The 15,470-nt window shown below is 45.3% G+C and overlaps 1 long non-coding RNA gene across 1 annotated transcript; it reads right to left on the bottom strand.

The window, feature by feature from the left end:
• Positions 1-380: 380 nt before the first annotated feature.
• Positions 381-15,019, bottom strand: LOC140915899 (uncharacterized). Its single transcript, XR_012160316.1, has 4 exons — positions 14,574-15,019; positions 9,803-9,909; positions 4,690-4,763; positions 381-3,473 (listed from the first exon to the last, which is right to left on the bottom strand). It is a non-coding gene; the product is annotated as an uncharacterized LOC140915899 (long non-coding RNA).
• Between the last annotated feature and the right edge of the window lie 451 nt (positions 15,020-15,470).

The raw sequence follows: 15,470 nt of genomic DNA, 5'->3' as shown, positions 1-15,470 counted from the left end.
TGCTGCTGCTGCTGCAGTCCGATCCAGTTTCCTGGAAGACAACACAAGCCAAACCACACAAAAGGGAAGAGAAAAGAACAGCAGAGAGAGAAAAAGCAGCTCCTGTCTCGGATGTTGATTTTCACTTGCAATCTCATTGCTGAAAAAGCACAGGCACAGCCTACGGTTTTATCAGCCACTCTGGGTCTGTCTAAACAGCAAAGAAAAACCCGCAGCTGGCCTATGCCAACTGACTTGGGCTCATGGGGCTTGAGCTAAGGGGCTGTTTAATTGCAGTGTGTACGTCCGGTCTTGGGCTGTAAGGTGGGAGGGTCCCAGAGCTCGGGCTGCAGCCCGAGCCCCCATATCTACCCTGCAATTAAACAGCCCCTTAGCCCAAACCCCGCGAGTCTAAGTTGGCTGGCACAAGCAAGCCACGGGTGTCTAATTGCAGTGTAGACATACCCCCAGAAACCTGGCAAACTTGTATCAGTGTTGGGCCTTTTAGGGCATTGATTTTAGCTGCCTCTCTGGTCACAGGCTTACAGTAGTGTTGCAAAACATACAATCTTGGCCAACTAAGCCAGACTTTGATGAGACAGAAAGAAAAAGGTAAGAGGGATAGGAAAGAGGAAAAATCAGGTGGAAAAGGAAAAGGGGACACAAGCGAAATGTGTGTGTGACAAAACCTCACGTCTCAGGTGATGGCTGGGTTTTAGCTGAAGCTGATGGAGATGGCGATGTCTTCTGGGTCCCTTCCTCTTGCCCGGCCTGGTCAGGACATCTCTCAAGATTCGGCACAGTGGGGTCACGCTGGATTCCAGGGTTCCAGGAGATAGTGAAAGTGGCAGCCATGATGGTGGAAGCCTTTGCCTTCCCTTGTCTTTCTGTCAGCGAGCATTCGCATCAGTCTCTTTTTGAGGACCCCGAACGGCCACGATAGGCCATCCTCTCATTATCTTTTCCACCAGTTAGGCCTAATTTCTGACATACCAATTTTGGTTAATTGAGTTCTGGTCCCATGATTCTCTTGTTTGTCAGGCATGATCTTAACATAGTCCTTGAATTATATCAGTAGGCCTTTTTGCTAAAGCTAATTCAGTCTGTTTCTCTTTTACACCTTTTCCCATCAGCATGTGTTACTCTAGGTTATTGTGACCTTTTATTCACTTTGCAACAGTTGAGCTCAAGATTAGGGTAAATGTGTAGGCCCAGGTATTACAGAGGTAGGGTGAATGCAGGCAGCATTTGAGACCTATGGGGTTGCAGAGGTGGAAGTGAGGGTTTAGAGAGGCCTGCAGAATGTTTATTACGGGAGCTGGTGCACGAGCCAGAAAGAAACCAGCTTGACTGTCAGATCCCAGGTGAGTGTTCAGGGCTGGCAGTTAGAAAAAAACAACTTTTTTACTTTTGAAGTGAAAAAATCCTGTTAAATCATAGAATATCAGGGCTGGAAGGAACCTCAGGAGGTCATCTAGTCCAACTCCCTGCTCAAAGCAGGACCCAATCCCCAATTAAATCATCCCAGCCAGGGCTTTGTCAAGCCTGACCTTAAAAACCTCTACGGAAGGAGATTCCATCACCTCCTTGGGCACCCATTCCAGTGCTTCACCACCCTCCTAGTGAAAAAGTTTTTCCTAATATCCAACCTAAACCTTCCCCAGTGCAACTTGAGACCATTACTCCTTGTTCTATCATCTGGTACCACTGAGAACAGTCTAGATCCATCTTCTTTGGAACCCCCTTTCAGGTAGTTGAAAGCAGCTATCAAATTCCCCCTCATTCTTCTCTTCTGCAGACTAAATAATCCCAGTTCCCTCAGCCTCTCCTCATAAGTCATGTGTTCCAGCCCCCTAATCATTTTTGTTGCCCTCCGCTGGACGCTTTCCAATTTTTCCTACAACCTTCTTGTAGTGTGGGGCCAACTGGACACAGTACTCCAGATGAGGCCTCATCAATGCCAGATAGAGAGGAACGATCACATCCCTTGATCAGCTGGCAATGCTCCTACTTATACAGCCCAAAATGGCATTAGCTTTCTTGGCAACAAGGGCACACTGTTGACTCATATGCAGCTTCTTGTCCACGGTAACCCCTAGGCCCTTTTCTGCAGAACTTTTCTGCAGAACTGCTGCCTAGCCACTCGGTCCCTAGTCTGTAGCAGTGCATGGGATTCTTCCATCCAAGTGCAGGACTCTGCACTTGTCCTTGTTGAACCTCATCAGATTTTCTTTCTTTGGCTCAATCCTCTAATTTGTCTAGGTAGTGTGACAAAGTTCCTGCGCTACCTTGGTGGGTCTTGTGCTTATTGGTGGATTTGCTCGCCTTGGAGCTTCACGGCAGCCCTCAGCTTGGCCGTTTTTCTGAATTCACAGTCCAGGTCGATTCATCCTGTGTCTGACCAGGAGTTGGGAGGATTTTGGGGGGAACCCGGGCCCACCCTCTACTCTGGGTTCCAGCCCAGGGCCCTGCGGAATGCAGTTGTCTAGAGTGCCTTCTGGAACAGCTGTGCGACAGCTACAGCTCCCTAGGCTACTTCCCCAGGTCCTCCTCCCAACACCTTCTTTATCCTCACCATAGGACCTTCCTCCTGGTGTCTGATAATGCTTGTACACCTCAGTCCTCCAACAGTCCGTGTTCTCACTCTCAGCTCCTAGTGCCTCTTGCTCCCAGCTCCTCACATGCACACCACAAACTGAAGTGAGCTCCTTTTTAAAACCCAGGTGCCCAGATTAGCCTGCCTTAATTGATTCTAGCAGCTTCTTGATTGGCTGCAGGTGTTCTAATCAGCCTGTCTTAATGGTCTCCAGAAGGTTCCTGATTGTTCTGGAACCTTCCCTGTTACCTTACCCAGGGAAAAGGGACCTACTTAGCCTGGGGCTTATATAGCTGCCTTCTATTACCCTCCTATAGCCATCCTGCCCGACCCTGTCACAGTACCTCTGTATCCTATCCCTACCCTCCAGCGTATCTACCACTCCTCCCAGTTTAGTGTCATCTGCAAACTTGCTCAGGGTGCAATCCACACCATCCTCCAGATCATTTATGAAGATATTGAACAAAACCGGCCCCAGAACCGACCCTTGGGGCACTCCGCTTGATACCAGCTGCCAACTAGACATGGAGCCATTGATCACTACCCGTTGAGCCCGACGATCTAGCCAGCTTTCTATCCACCTTATAGTCCATTCATCCAGCCCATACTTCTTTAACCTGCTGGCAAGAATATTGTGGGAGACCGTGTCAAAAGCTTTGCTAAAGTCAAAGAATAACACGTCCACCGCTTTCCCCTCATCCACAGAGCCAGTTATCTCATCACAGAAGGCAATTAGGTTAGTCAGGCTTGACATGCCCTTGGTGAATCCATGCGGACTGTTCCTGATCACTTTCCTCTCCTCAAAGTGCTTCAAAATTGATTCCCTGAGGACCTGCTCCATGATTTTTCCAGGGACTGAGGTGAGGCTGACTGGCCCGTAGTTCCCCAGCTCTTCCTACTGTTGACGACAATAAATATGGAACCCCATCATGCAGTTGTCACACAGTCACTTTTAAAAGCAGAATTGCAATATAAAATATTATAGAATTTAGCATGTTGTGGGAGTTTGTTACCATTTATTTACAGGGGCAAGTTAATAGTTCAGCTAATGGGATTAATAAAATCAAAACACCTTCAGACTGTGGTTCAGAAGTAACTCAGGATGCTAATGACCAAATGTTGTTACAATTCAACAATAATACCTGACTCTTTAATGCTTTTGTTCAATAGAATTCAAAGCACTCTACAAAGGAGAGCAGTATCATTGTCTCCATTTTATAGATAGGTAAACTGAGGCATAGAGAGGGGAAATTTATCCAGTAGGCCAGTGGCAGAACAGGAATAGAACCCAGGTCTCCTCAGTCCCAGGCCACTGCTCTAGCCACTAGGCCCCTTAACTGTTTACTGGTCTTGCTATCATGAAAGTTCCAATTTAAAATTTTCAACTGGTTCCTACTGTTTTTAGTAACTGGTTTTGGAACAGAACAATGGGGCTCATTGATTCAGGTGGAGGGTCAGTAACCCCAACAGCTGAAGGAGTCTAATGGAGGCTATTAAAATTCCCACTGATGATGTGAAACACAATGTGGTGCTCTTGGTCCAGTTCCTAATTTCCAGATGTCCTGTTTATAAAAAGCACATCTATAACTGCCAGTCTTCTTTGCATTCCCAGAAGAAGGGTTTAGGAATGGATGGGACCAGAGAACAAGACAACCCCCTAGAGGCAGTCCCTCCAAGTCAAGATTGAGGCACATTGATGCGGGGAGTGGGGAAGCTTGTGTTACTGACCCTACTGCACTTGCTTTCTAGGCAGAGGACATTGTTATGAATCCAGTGCCTCTAGGGAGCACTGACTATGCTTCTTAAAGAGAATTTCAAAAACAAAAAGCAAAACCTACCTATGGAGTTGCATGTTATCTGCTCAGAACCAAAATAAACCCATCCCTAAAAGCATTCAAAAACTGAAACAGAAAAACATACGAGAGGACAAATCGCTGGTTTCTGAGAGGACATTAACAGAAACTGGGCAAAAGCTCAGTGAAACTGCCATGCAGACTGAGTTGAAAAATTGGTAAATCTTAGAGAGAGAGACACTTCTGAAGATATGATCATGTTGGGAGGCTAACTGGGCTGGCAAGGGAAAGAAGTGAAAGGGGGGTGAATAATACACAAACCTGGTCACGATTTGGGTACGGCTAATAACGCCAAACAAAGTTAATGTGCTTAGCTCTTTTTGTCCAGTGACTTCCTAAAGGTGAAGAGAAAAATGTCACTAGTCACTCACGGAGAAGATGGCTACAATCATTTTCATTTCATTTTCATCATTTTTTTAATTTCCAAAAGAAAATAATCTAGCCTGAATTTGGAGCGATTATAACTACCCAGGAAAGCACACCCTTTTTGGATTGTTGACTGTAGTGTGGGGATGGTGGGTGGTGCTGGTGACCTGAGATATAGAGGAGGTCAGACTACATGATCCAGTGGCTCCTTCTGGTGTTAAACTGCGTGCCATGGGGAACCCAATATTCTACTTTGTAGAAAGACAGCCCTGCAGTAAATTAGTTGAACCAGAGGTGCCATGTGCCCCCCAACCCTCCCGATTTCTACCAGGGTGGGAGTCAGGCTGAGCGCCACTGAGGGGGATGTGCCTGGGAAAGGCACCAGTATTGAGAGCTCCTGCTGAGCCACACACTAGGTGATACCCAGAGCAGGGAAGTGAGACCATGATGGTAGCAGCTGCAGTTACCACAGCTCAACACTAGAGCCTGCTTGAGGTACATGAGAGGCTGCAGAAGGGAGCTCAGGGCAATGGAGGTAGGGAGGCTGGGGGAGAGGGAGCAAGAAGATGGAGGGGGGGAGGGCCAAGGGAAGCAGTTGGGGAGCGGGGTCTGGGGGAGGCAGCAGGGGCCAGGGGCAATATGGGAGGAATACAAGTGCAGTTTCCCTGAAACTGTGACAATGATATTATTTCATTTTTTCTAAAGGCCCTAATGCAGCAGAGTACTTACACGTACTTAAGTCTAAGCTCTTGAGCAGTTCCATTGCTTTCAATGGGACTACTCATATGCTTCTAATTGAGCATATGCTTAAGAGTTTATAAAAGTAAACCTCAGCTGTGAAGTTGAAATCTAGACCTAGATCTGATCTTCCTCATGTTTCTGAGTGGTTTGAATTCTGTGTCCTAGTTTTGGTCCATCTCTAGGTTAAAGTGATCTGTAAAGAATTGTAGGCAAGCTCAGAAACATGACTTGAACGTCCCAGCTAACTGGGCTGGGCACAGGATATTGAGCCTAGAAATCGCTTTTAAATTTACTTTTAAAAAATTCTTTCAAACCACTATCCTCCTGCCATGAAATCTGTTTTAACCGGTTTACTAGTGATGCCCATATTCATCATGCTGTGATATTATAGATACCAGAAGAGTCAGATGCCAGAAGACATCATAGCTACCAGGAGGGTTAGCATGAGTTTTCTGCTATTTGTGATGCCTAAGAGAGCCAGAGTCTCCCTGTGAGCCCAGGAGAGTGGATTCAAATGGAGAGGGAAAAGAATTTTAAGATTAAATTAGAATGGATTCCTGACATAGTGAATGGGTGCTGATATCACTAAAGCTCTAAAAGATCATATCAAAAGGATCGGTTTGTAAACATCTTTGTTCTTCAAATTGCTATAACACACCAGTGCAATCCAGTGCTTCTTCATGTGTAGCTCTCTTTTAGAATCATCTCCATCTGCTATTACATAGTATCATGAAACATGACATCAAAAGTAGCTCTAGAAATCAAAACTCCTGCCCTGAACCCCGCTGCATATGAACAGAACCTTTAAATTGTACTCTTCCCCCTATCAGCAGTTACCAGTCATCTCTGGTTAAAGAAGAGTGTTGAGAGAGACAGGAAAGTTTTGGTTTCTGAAAACAGCTGGGCCACCGATGCACTCTGTGGCCTTGAGCCAGTCCTGTAATTTCTTTGTGCCTCAGTCAATCCAGTTGTTAATCTGGATGAAAACAGAATGGCCCTCAGTATGCTCCAGTACTCAGTATGTACCACACACTGCTGCTGAACGAAGCATTCCTGGCTAAATTACCCCCTCAAGCAAAACAAAATGAAACCAGAGATACTTGGCAACGTCCAATGTCAACACCATTGTTTGGGTTGTGTCTTGAACCCTTTGATCTGTTGTAGATTTTCATGGATTGAAAATGGTATTTTATGAGTGAGCGAACCACATTGTGAAAAGAAAAGGAGTACTTGTGGCACCTTAGAGACTAACCAATTTATTTGAGCATAAGCTTTCGTGAGCTACAGCTCACTTCATCGGATGCATACCGTGGAAACAACCACATTGTATAATTCTGAGTGTAATGCTTTGTATTAGCTTAAATTTAAAGCTCCTGTTGTCTCTTTTCTTACAGTCTTTACAAAAATTGAATTTATATCCCAAGTACAAACCAATGGAAAAACCTGAAACAACACTGTACATAGTCCCAGAACATACTGATATAGATACACCCAAAACTCTTCTACATGCTGTTACCCGTCCTCTACTTGGAATGGTTAATCAAGAAATGAACTATTCCTATGTTAAAATATTTTTGCTTTTCAGATTAATCTGACAAATAGATCTGCGATCCACATGATCCATAATGTACAATAAATACCACTTAAAAATACTCAGAGTAATAAAACCATATACTATGCAAAAATATATAATGAATTTCTTTTAAAGGAATACCAGACTTGGGCCCCAGTTCAGCAAAACAGTCAAGTACATATTTAATTTGCAGCACATGAGTAATCCCATCTCTATTCAGCAAAGCATTTAGGCATGTATTTAATTTTAAGGGCTATGTTGAATACAGGCATAAATAGGGATAGCTTACTCGTGTTCTCAAAGTTAAGCATCTGCTTAAATTCTTTGCTGACTTGAAGCCTAAGTAACTTGTTAAAAGAATAATCTTAAAATGTAATCTTAAAACAGAAAACGTCAAGGGGGTTTTTGAGTCAGCTAATAGCTTTGCCTTCTTTAAACACCATGCATGGTGACAGGTTTCAGAGTGGTAGCCGTGTTAGTCTGTATCAGGAAAAAGAATGAGGAGGACTTGTGGCACCTTAGAGACTAACACATTTATTAGGGCAAAAGCTTTCGTGGGCTAAAACCCAAAGTGGGTTTAGCCCACGGGCAAAAGCTTTCGTGGGCTAAAACCCAAAGTGGGTTTAGCCCACGAAAGCTTATGCCCTAATAAATGTGTTAGTCTCTAAGATGCCACAAGTACTCCTCATTCTTTAAACACCATGTAACTCATGAAATCATATAGGTCTTGGTTTGTAAAGTAAGCATTTTTTCTGATCACTTCTGGATGATTTTGGAGCATGTTTTCAAGGTTAGACTAGGTTGTAAGGTGCAAAAGTCATTGCTGTCTGGTTGAGGTTCAATGTCTGATATGAAATAAATCCAGTTTCCAGTGGACAGGTGTCTACATCGTAAGACCACCAACACAATTTGCCCCTTCCTTGACCATTTCAGCAAAAGATTTCAGTGACTGAATAAGTATTCAGGAATGAACTACCTGTTCATCCCAATACAGCTGGATTTCACCAGAGCAGAGTAAAAAAAGTACAGTGACAGAGTAAGGTGGGGAAGCTCGCATTATTGATGCTACTGATGGCTGTCCTTTACCTGCTCTGTGGACAGGGCCAGATTAACTCTCCTGTGGGCCCTGAGCTATTAGATTTTGTGGGGGCCCTGTATACAAGTCTTTTTCCTAATTTAAAACAAAATGATCACAATTATGGCATCAAGGCTATTAACACTATACTAAACTTGCCTTTTAATTAACATAAAGCCATTCTGTGGTTACATTTCAGTCTTAAAACATGTAGAATAGAGTTAATTCAAAATAGTCTACTTCTTACCTTGGAACAGCTGTTATACTAGTTTCTTTCTGGGAGGGAGTTTGGGTGTAGGAGAGGGGTCCAGGTTGGGGCAGAGTGTTGGGGTGCAGGGTCTGGGAGGGAGTTTGGGTGCAGGAGAGGATTCTGACCTGGGGCAGGGGGTTGGGGGCCAGGAGAGGGTGCGAGATACAAGCTTCGGGCAGGAGGCACTTACCACTGGCAGCTCCCTGCCAGTGGCACAGCAGGGCTGCTGCCATAGCCCCATGTCGCTCCCGGAAGTGGCCGGCTGGTGGCACGTCTCTGCATGCCCCTGGGGGAGACAGTGTGCCCCGGGGGGGGGGGGAAGAAGAGACAGTCTCCGTGCACTGCCCATGCCCACAGCGCCACCCCTGCGGCTCCAGTTTCTGAGGGGATGGTGCTGAGGGCGGGGGCAACACGCAGATCCTCCTCCCCTCCCACCTCCACTGGGGCCGCAGAGACGTGCCAGCATTTAGCCGCTTCTGGGAGCGGCATGGGGCCACGGCATGCAGGCAGCCTGCCTGAGCCCTGCTGTGCCGCTGGACTTTTAGCGGCCTGGAGATCGCAATCAACTGGCAGAGGTTCCAGGATCGACCAGTCGATCACGATCAATGGGTTGGTGACCACTGAATTGTGTATAATTATGGATTTATTTTTCTGGGCCCCCACCCCCTTATCCCAAGGCCCTGGGTTGCAGCCCCTAAAGCCCCTGCATTAATCCAGCCCTGTTTGTGGATAAATGGAGAACTTCAATTTCGAACAGAAATGGGCTAAAATGAATACTTCTGAACCTTGAGGCACTTTGGCTATGGAGTCTAGTTTTTGGCTTAGGCCCATCATTAGTTTCTAGAGAAGACAATCTGTCACCTTGCACAAGTAGTACATTCTTTTGTCTGGCATCTTTGATATTCCCAGAGCTCTGAAAAACCTTTACTCCCTTCTCTGACTTGTTGCATGCTTTGAGTAAAGCAGGGATGTGTTATTAGTTAAGCAGAGCTGGGACTCTAAAAGACACTCAAGTTCCAGGTCAGTGAGACCTGGCATGTTAATCCAGATCAGACAACACACCACTCATTCAACTGGAAACAGTATCTCCTACAATGAGAACTAATGATTTTGCATATTCTATGACTCTATTACCTTGTGTTAATGTGGAACATAAGGCATGCCAAGTCTCCGTCAACTCGATAGAAAAGTGCAGTTCTTTTGGCCTATGCGTGCCAAGATCAATACAATTACCATTATAAAATACATCTGTTACCATCACAGTATCATTAACCTCAGTGACTTGAGGAGTAATTTTATAGCATTAAGAGGCTCCACAAGTGTCAAGGTATGGGGAAAACCACATTAGTTTATACACAGTTCTCAATACCTGGTTGGGTTTCAGAAAGATGCTGTCACTGCAGATGCTTTTACAATTAATCAGACTCTTGTCTTTTCATTTCGAAAAGCCACCATCTGGTAGTGTTTTTTCTGGAGCTGAAAACAGGGGTATTTTGTGTTAGTGATCAGCATTGTATCAATGAAGCAGCAGAAAAAAAAGGTTGAACTGTAGGAAGCAGATCTGGAAATACAAGCTGAGTTAGACAGGTGCAGATGGGGAAAGGATATAATAAAACATACTCTGGAAACAGGAAAACAAACTTAGAGACCAGGAGCCAAATTCTTGCCCAAGTTACATAGTACAACCTACTGACTTCTTGGGTATTGTTGAAGAAAGAATTTGGCCTCAATTTTAAGTCATGAGGCATGGAACAAATAGAGACAGAGGAGAATGACCTATACTTGCACTACTTATTTGCTCAGCACAAAAAGTTCCAATTTGAAATATCACTTTCATTTTCTGCTCTCAACATTTCTTTAAGGAACTGTCTGATTTTGAAGAGATGTATATTTGTGTGTTCTATTGAACTGCTAAAAGTTTTGGACACTGTTCATCGGTACTTGACTTATTTTGGCTCATCTTCCCTATGTCATTGGGTGCACGATGTGGGTAGCATTTGTAGATATTAACCCCTACTAGAGTAGGTCTGTCCGAGAGCGGGAAGGTGTAAATTCCAGTTTGAGGAGATGTACCCCTTACACTAGCATGGATTGAGCTAGCTCTCAAACAGACACATAGCTGCGGCAATGCGAGCAACATCAGAGGCAAGCGCCCCGAGTATGTACCTATAGACTTGGGACTGGATTATAATCTCTGTTCGTAGTGCGCTAGCTTGATCAACACTAGCATCATGGGTAAATCTCCTTGAGCTGGAATTTACACCTTCCAGCTCCGTACATCTATACTGTGACAGAGGGTCCACTCCCCGCAGGTGGTACCTCCTCCTGGCTGTCCTGGGGATTAGCTCTGCCAGGCATTGCACCCTCTTCTGGCAGTGTCTTCATCCATCCCGTCTTGCCCCAGAAACTGCAGCCTCCTCTTTGTGACTTGGCCCTCCAACCGGGTCATTTTGTGGTTTCCCCTTCCAGGGATTACCCAAAATCTTTCCATGCAAACCATCTCAGGCAGTCTTCTCTGACACTGCCCAGTGGCCAGTAGGGGAACATGGGCTCACTCTGGGTTCCAGTCCAGGAACTCTGACCTGCTTTCCCGCAGCCCTTATTGCTCCTTCCTACATCTCCTGGTTCCCCTCCTTTCTCTAGGTGTACCAGCTCCAAACCCTTCTCCCTCTTCCCAGGGAGTGGCTGCAGGCTTTGCCGTAGCCCGTCTGTTGCCAGCTTCATGGCTCCATAGGCCCCACTTGCTCCTGCCCAGCTGAACCTGCTTTCAATCAATTCTCTGCTCATTGGTTCCCCCTCCAGGTGCAGCTGTGGAGTTAGCTGGCTTGCCTGGCCATCTTAACCCCTTCCAGTCTAATGGGAGGTGGCCTTGCTATCACATATACCCTTAGTTTGCTAGTGCTTAGATTATTTTGGTGACTCAACTATGCCTCTAAGTGTGGATTTTATGAAGGGGCTTTAGGGAAACTGTCTCTAACCATAAAAGTTCGCTGCATACTTTCCATCTTGTTCAATGACATCAGAGCCGATTTAATCAGGTATCATGTAGGGCTACATTGTCAAAAGAGCTCAGGACCAGATTTTCAACTGCCCAACACCCATAACTGAGACAATATTTCCAAAAGAGCTCAACTCTCACAAGGGCATCTAAATATGGGCTGATTTTCCCAAGTGTTCAGCACTCAGGAGCTCCCTTGTGACACTTATAGTCAGATTATCACCGGGGCTCATCATGTCAGGTGCTGCTGAGCCTTTTAGAAAGACTGGCCCTTGAAGGTAGTTGAAGGCTATGGAAAGACTCCTATTGATGTCAGTGGGCATTGGAACAGGTCCTTACTGAGGTGGTCCTTAAATGGGAGCTGAATGCCTGCAAAATCTGGCCCAGTTAGTGGGTGCCGAGCCGTTCTGAAAACTCTGGCCCCAGTGAACAGGTTGGTATCACAGCAATGCAGAAGACATGTCTCCAGCACATTGGCTTCTGGCTCATATTATTACATTTACAACTCCTGCTTGGTGCCACCAACTCTTCTGTGAGAGCAGGGCAGAGGCCGCACTCCTGAACACCTCATGCTGACATGAGAAAAATCCATTTAGCTCCTCAGCAGACTGAATGAATAGTGCAGGCTAGCAGTTGCTCTTTGGCAATTACATTAACAGTGCTCTGTGATAAAAAGAAAAACAATGAAACATATTCTGATTAATCACTCCAACTTATCTGGTGGGAAGCAATGAACACACTCATCACTGGGAAGTTATTTTCTCACACTGCAACATTCCCACATGCTGGTGACTTGGGAAAACTGCCTCTTATAATGGGGGGAAAGGGGTTTAAATTCTCTGGCCAGCCCACAGGAGAAGACGTTTTAGGAAGTATTACTGCAGGCATTCCAGGGCTGCTATAGCTCTCCTAAGTATGGGAAGTCTCTCAGACTTCCCAATGACACATTGTATTTAACAGCCTGCATTCTTTCCCAGTGTCTCCTTTCATTTTAATAGGAGGTATTTTCAGTCCAAATGGCATTGCTGAAGAGAGGCAGAACAGATGAGAGAATGCTTTAGCAGGCTTGTTTTCTGGGATTTGGTCCTTTAAAAAAGAATGAAATGCTTTAAAAAAAAAAAAGAAAAGAAAAGAAAAAGAAACCTATGCTACAGTGAAAAGAATAAAGATGAACTAAGTAATGAAAAAGAACTTGAATGAGTTCAGAAGAGATAAGCAGCAAAGAGCTTCCACCCCAGAACAGTAGCAGGATGACATGGAGGAAGGTCATAGTCTATGCAGTGTATGTTCATGTTCATTAGGAAAAAGGAAGGCACCTGTAAAAACAGAATGTGAGAAAGGAGGGGTCATTATAACAGATGCAGTGCTGTGTAATTATATTGGCACAGCGGGTACCAGGAATGCATGGGAACCTCTCTCTTATAAAGGGCGATAAAAACAAAAATGAGAAAAAGAGCAACTACTCTATCAGTCACATCACTGAAAACCTACATAGCAACATTTTGTTATTTCACTGTGGTTAAACCACAAGAATGGCAGGCAAGAAATAGGAGTTCTATTCCTAGCTCTGCTGACCTTAAGTAAGTCACTTAATCGCTTTGTGCCTCAGTTTCCCTACCCAGGATAATGCTTCGCTGCCTCACATGGATATTGTGAAGCTTAATTCAATAATGTTATCGCATTCTTTGAAATCCTCTGATGGAAAGTGCTATTTGCTGCCATTTCTTTTTTCATAATCACAAATGTAATGCACATAGATTTAAACACTAGAACTAGACAGCAGCTGTTTTTCCAGGCTGGACTGTATGGATCTGTGCACCAGTTAAGTAGGTACAATGCAGAAATCTACATGACTGGAATGTTATTGTTCTAATTTAATACTCAGGAAAGTCTGGAAATTCAAAGGTAGGGATCCAAGAGCAAACACATGCATTCTAGTGCCTGTCATTACAGTGGGCCATGAGACATACTGTTTGCCAGATATTTTTTTCTTCAAATATGGATTCACTAAACAATACTCCCATCTACAACATTAAAAAAATGGCAGCACCAACATGACATTTGCTGACCACCCCATTGTTCGCTGTGTGTGTGTGTGTCACATCCCTCCCATCCAGCCCTTTGTCTGTCTTGTCTATTTAGCCCCCACATTTTCACATCACACCCCCCATGACCCTGACCGTCCCCCCACCACAGGAGCTGGGGCTGGGAGTGGGGCCACGGCTGTTGGGCCGGGGAGGGGGGAGTGTATGGACAGGGATAAGGGGGCTGAGGCTGGGGAAACAGCTGGGGGCAGGTCTGGGGCTAGGAGTGGGGCCATGGCTGGGAGTGGAGCCAGAGCTGAGCTGGGGCAGAGCAGGGCTGGCTGGTGCTCCCTTCTTGCCCCCCCATGGGGCTGGCCCAGGCCCTTCTGTGCCCCCCAACATTCCTCCATACCCCTCCAGGGGGTGCACCCCACAGTTTGGGGACTACTGATTTAAATTGTTAACTCTTTGAGGGCAGAGATTCTCCCTTACTCTGTGTATGTACAGCGACTAGCACAATGGACCCCAGTCCTAGTTAAGGCTCCTAGATGCTACTGTAGTACTATTAAAATAAACAATCATATAAAGTATAGAAACAATTTGCACACTAATAGTATTAAAACAGATACCTAGGAAGAGCCGTATTGGTCTGCCACTCCAAAAATGGAGAGAATGTCCTTGTTTTGTTTTCAAAAGATCTAATTCTCTCTCTTTCTCTTGCTCTCTCTCTCTCAAAACACATGTCCAGTAACGGTCATTAAGTTCCCTTCCTGCTCACCCCTCAAAGGCTTTCACATATCCCGGTGTTCCCATCCCATCGCCCCCACCCCTGCCCAGCCCCTCCAGATGGAAATGCTTTTTCTTGCCTGCTTGTTTCTTGCCTGTGCTGCGAAAGCCCAAATCACCATTTCTCCTGGAGGTTTTCACTCAGGGCAAGCATGACTTGTAGACATTTGCCTCTGTCCCGCTCTTATTTTCTGCATTCTGTAGCCTTCTCCCCAACCCCACACCAACCCCCACCCAGATTCCCTCTTCCATCAAAACACCATAATATAAAATTCCTTTGGGTGGGGGAACCTTGTGGCTGGCATTTGCTTCTTCACCCTCCCACTACTGACCTTGAGGCTGGAGGCTCTTCAGGCTCCTCTGATGTTGATGCTGCTCTTCAATATGGTCCTGAATAGCTAAACTTCACCATCTGCATCATTCCGTCTCAAAATGGCCAGACAGACTCTACTTTTTTTTCCGGCAGTGAATGTGCTCCTAGGGCAAAGTGGACTCAACTGGAGGGATCTTTACCAGCTGTTCTTCTGTCCTAGGGGCTGGGCTTCTGGACTGTTGCCATTCCCCTCAGCCTTTCATGCTATGTCTAGTGTTGGATTGCTGCAGGCCAAGTGCTAGCCCTACAGCCAATTTTCAGCCAGCAGGTGACACTGGAGAGACAGGTGTTAGGTACCAAAGCACTCTTGGATATTTGAACTAAAGTTGCATCAAATCAGAACTCCTGCAGAATGCTAATTGTTATTGTTTACTCACGATAACGTTGAAAGAGGAGAGTTCACATTAGGGGTCTCTCATTTGCCAAAATGAACAGTTCTGCATTTGGTGAGAAAAAATTCACAGATGGAGCTTTGTCTGTCAGGTTATAGCCTGAAGCAAACACAAGACAAACCTTAACTACAGTACACCTTAACCTGAAGCACTGTGGCCATGGCCGGGTTTAGTAACAGACGTACCATTTACATACTGGGGAGACGGGTTGAATGGTAAAGTGCTACACAATTTGGCATGATTTTAAATCTCCATTTCAGAGACCTGAGGCTGAACTAACAAAGACGTTTGCAAGCCAGCATCGAGGTGCATTGGCAAAGCTGAGCAGAGAATTATGCAGATTTTCTGCCTGGTTTGTACAACGCTTCATTGGGAAGCAAATGTTACTATCCTCGTTTTTATGAGCACCAAGTTCAAATTCTAAGTTTAAAAAATCCACACTGCATTTTTCTTGCAAGCAAACA

The sequence above is a fragment of the Lepidochelys kempii genome, chromosome 1 (genome assembly GCF_965140285.1).
Source record: "Lepidochelys kempii isolate rLepKem1 chromosome 1, rLepKem1.hap1, whole genome shotgun sequence".
Taxonomy (NCBI): Eukaryota; Metazoa; Chordata; order Testudines; family Cheloniidae; genus Lepidochelys; species Lepidochelys kempii.
The sequence above is the reverse complement of the archived record's forward strand: the minus strand, read 5'-3'. Positions and strand labels throughout refer to the sequence as shown.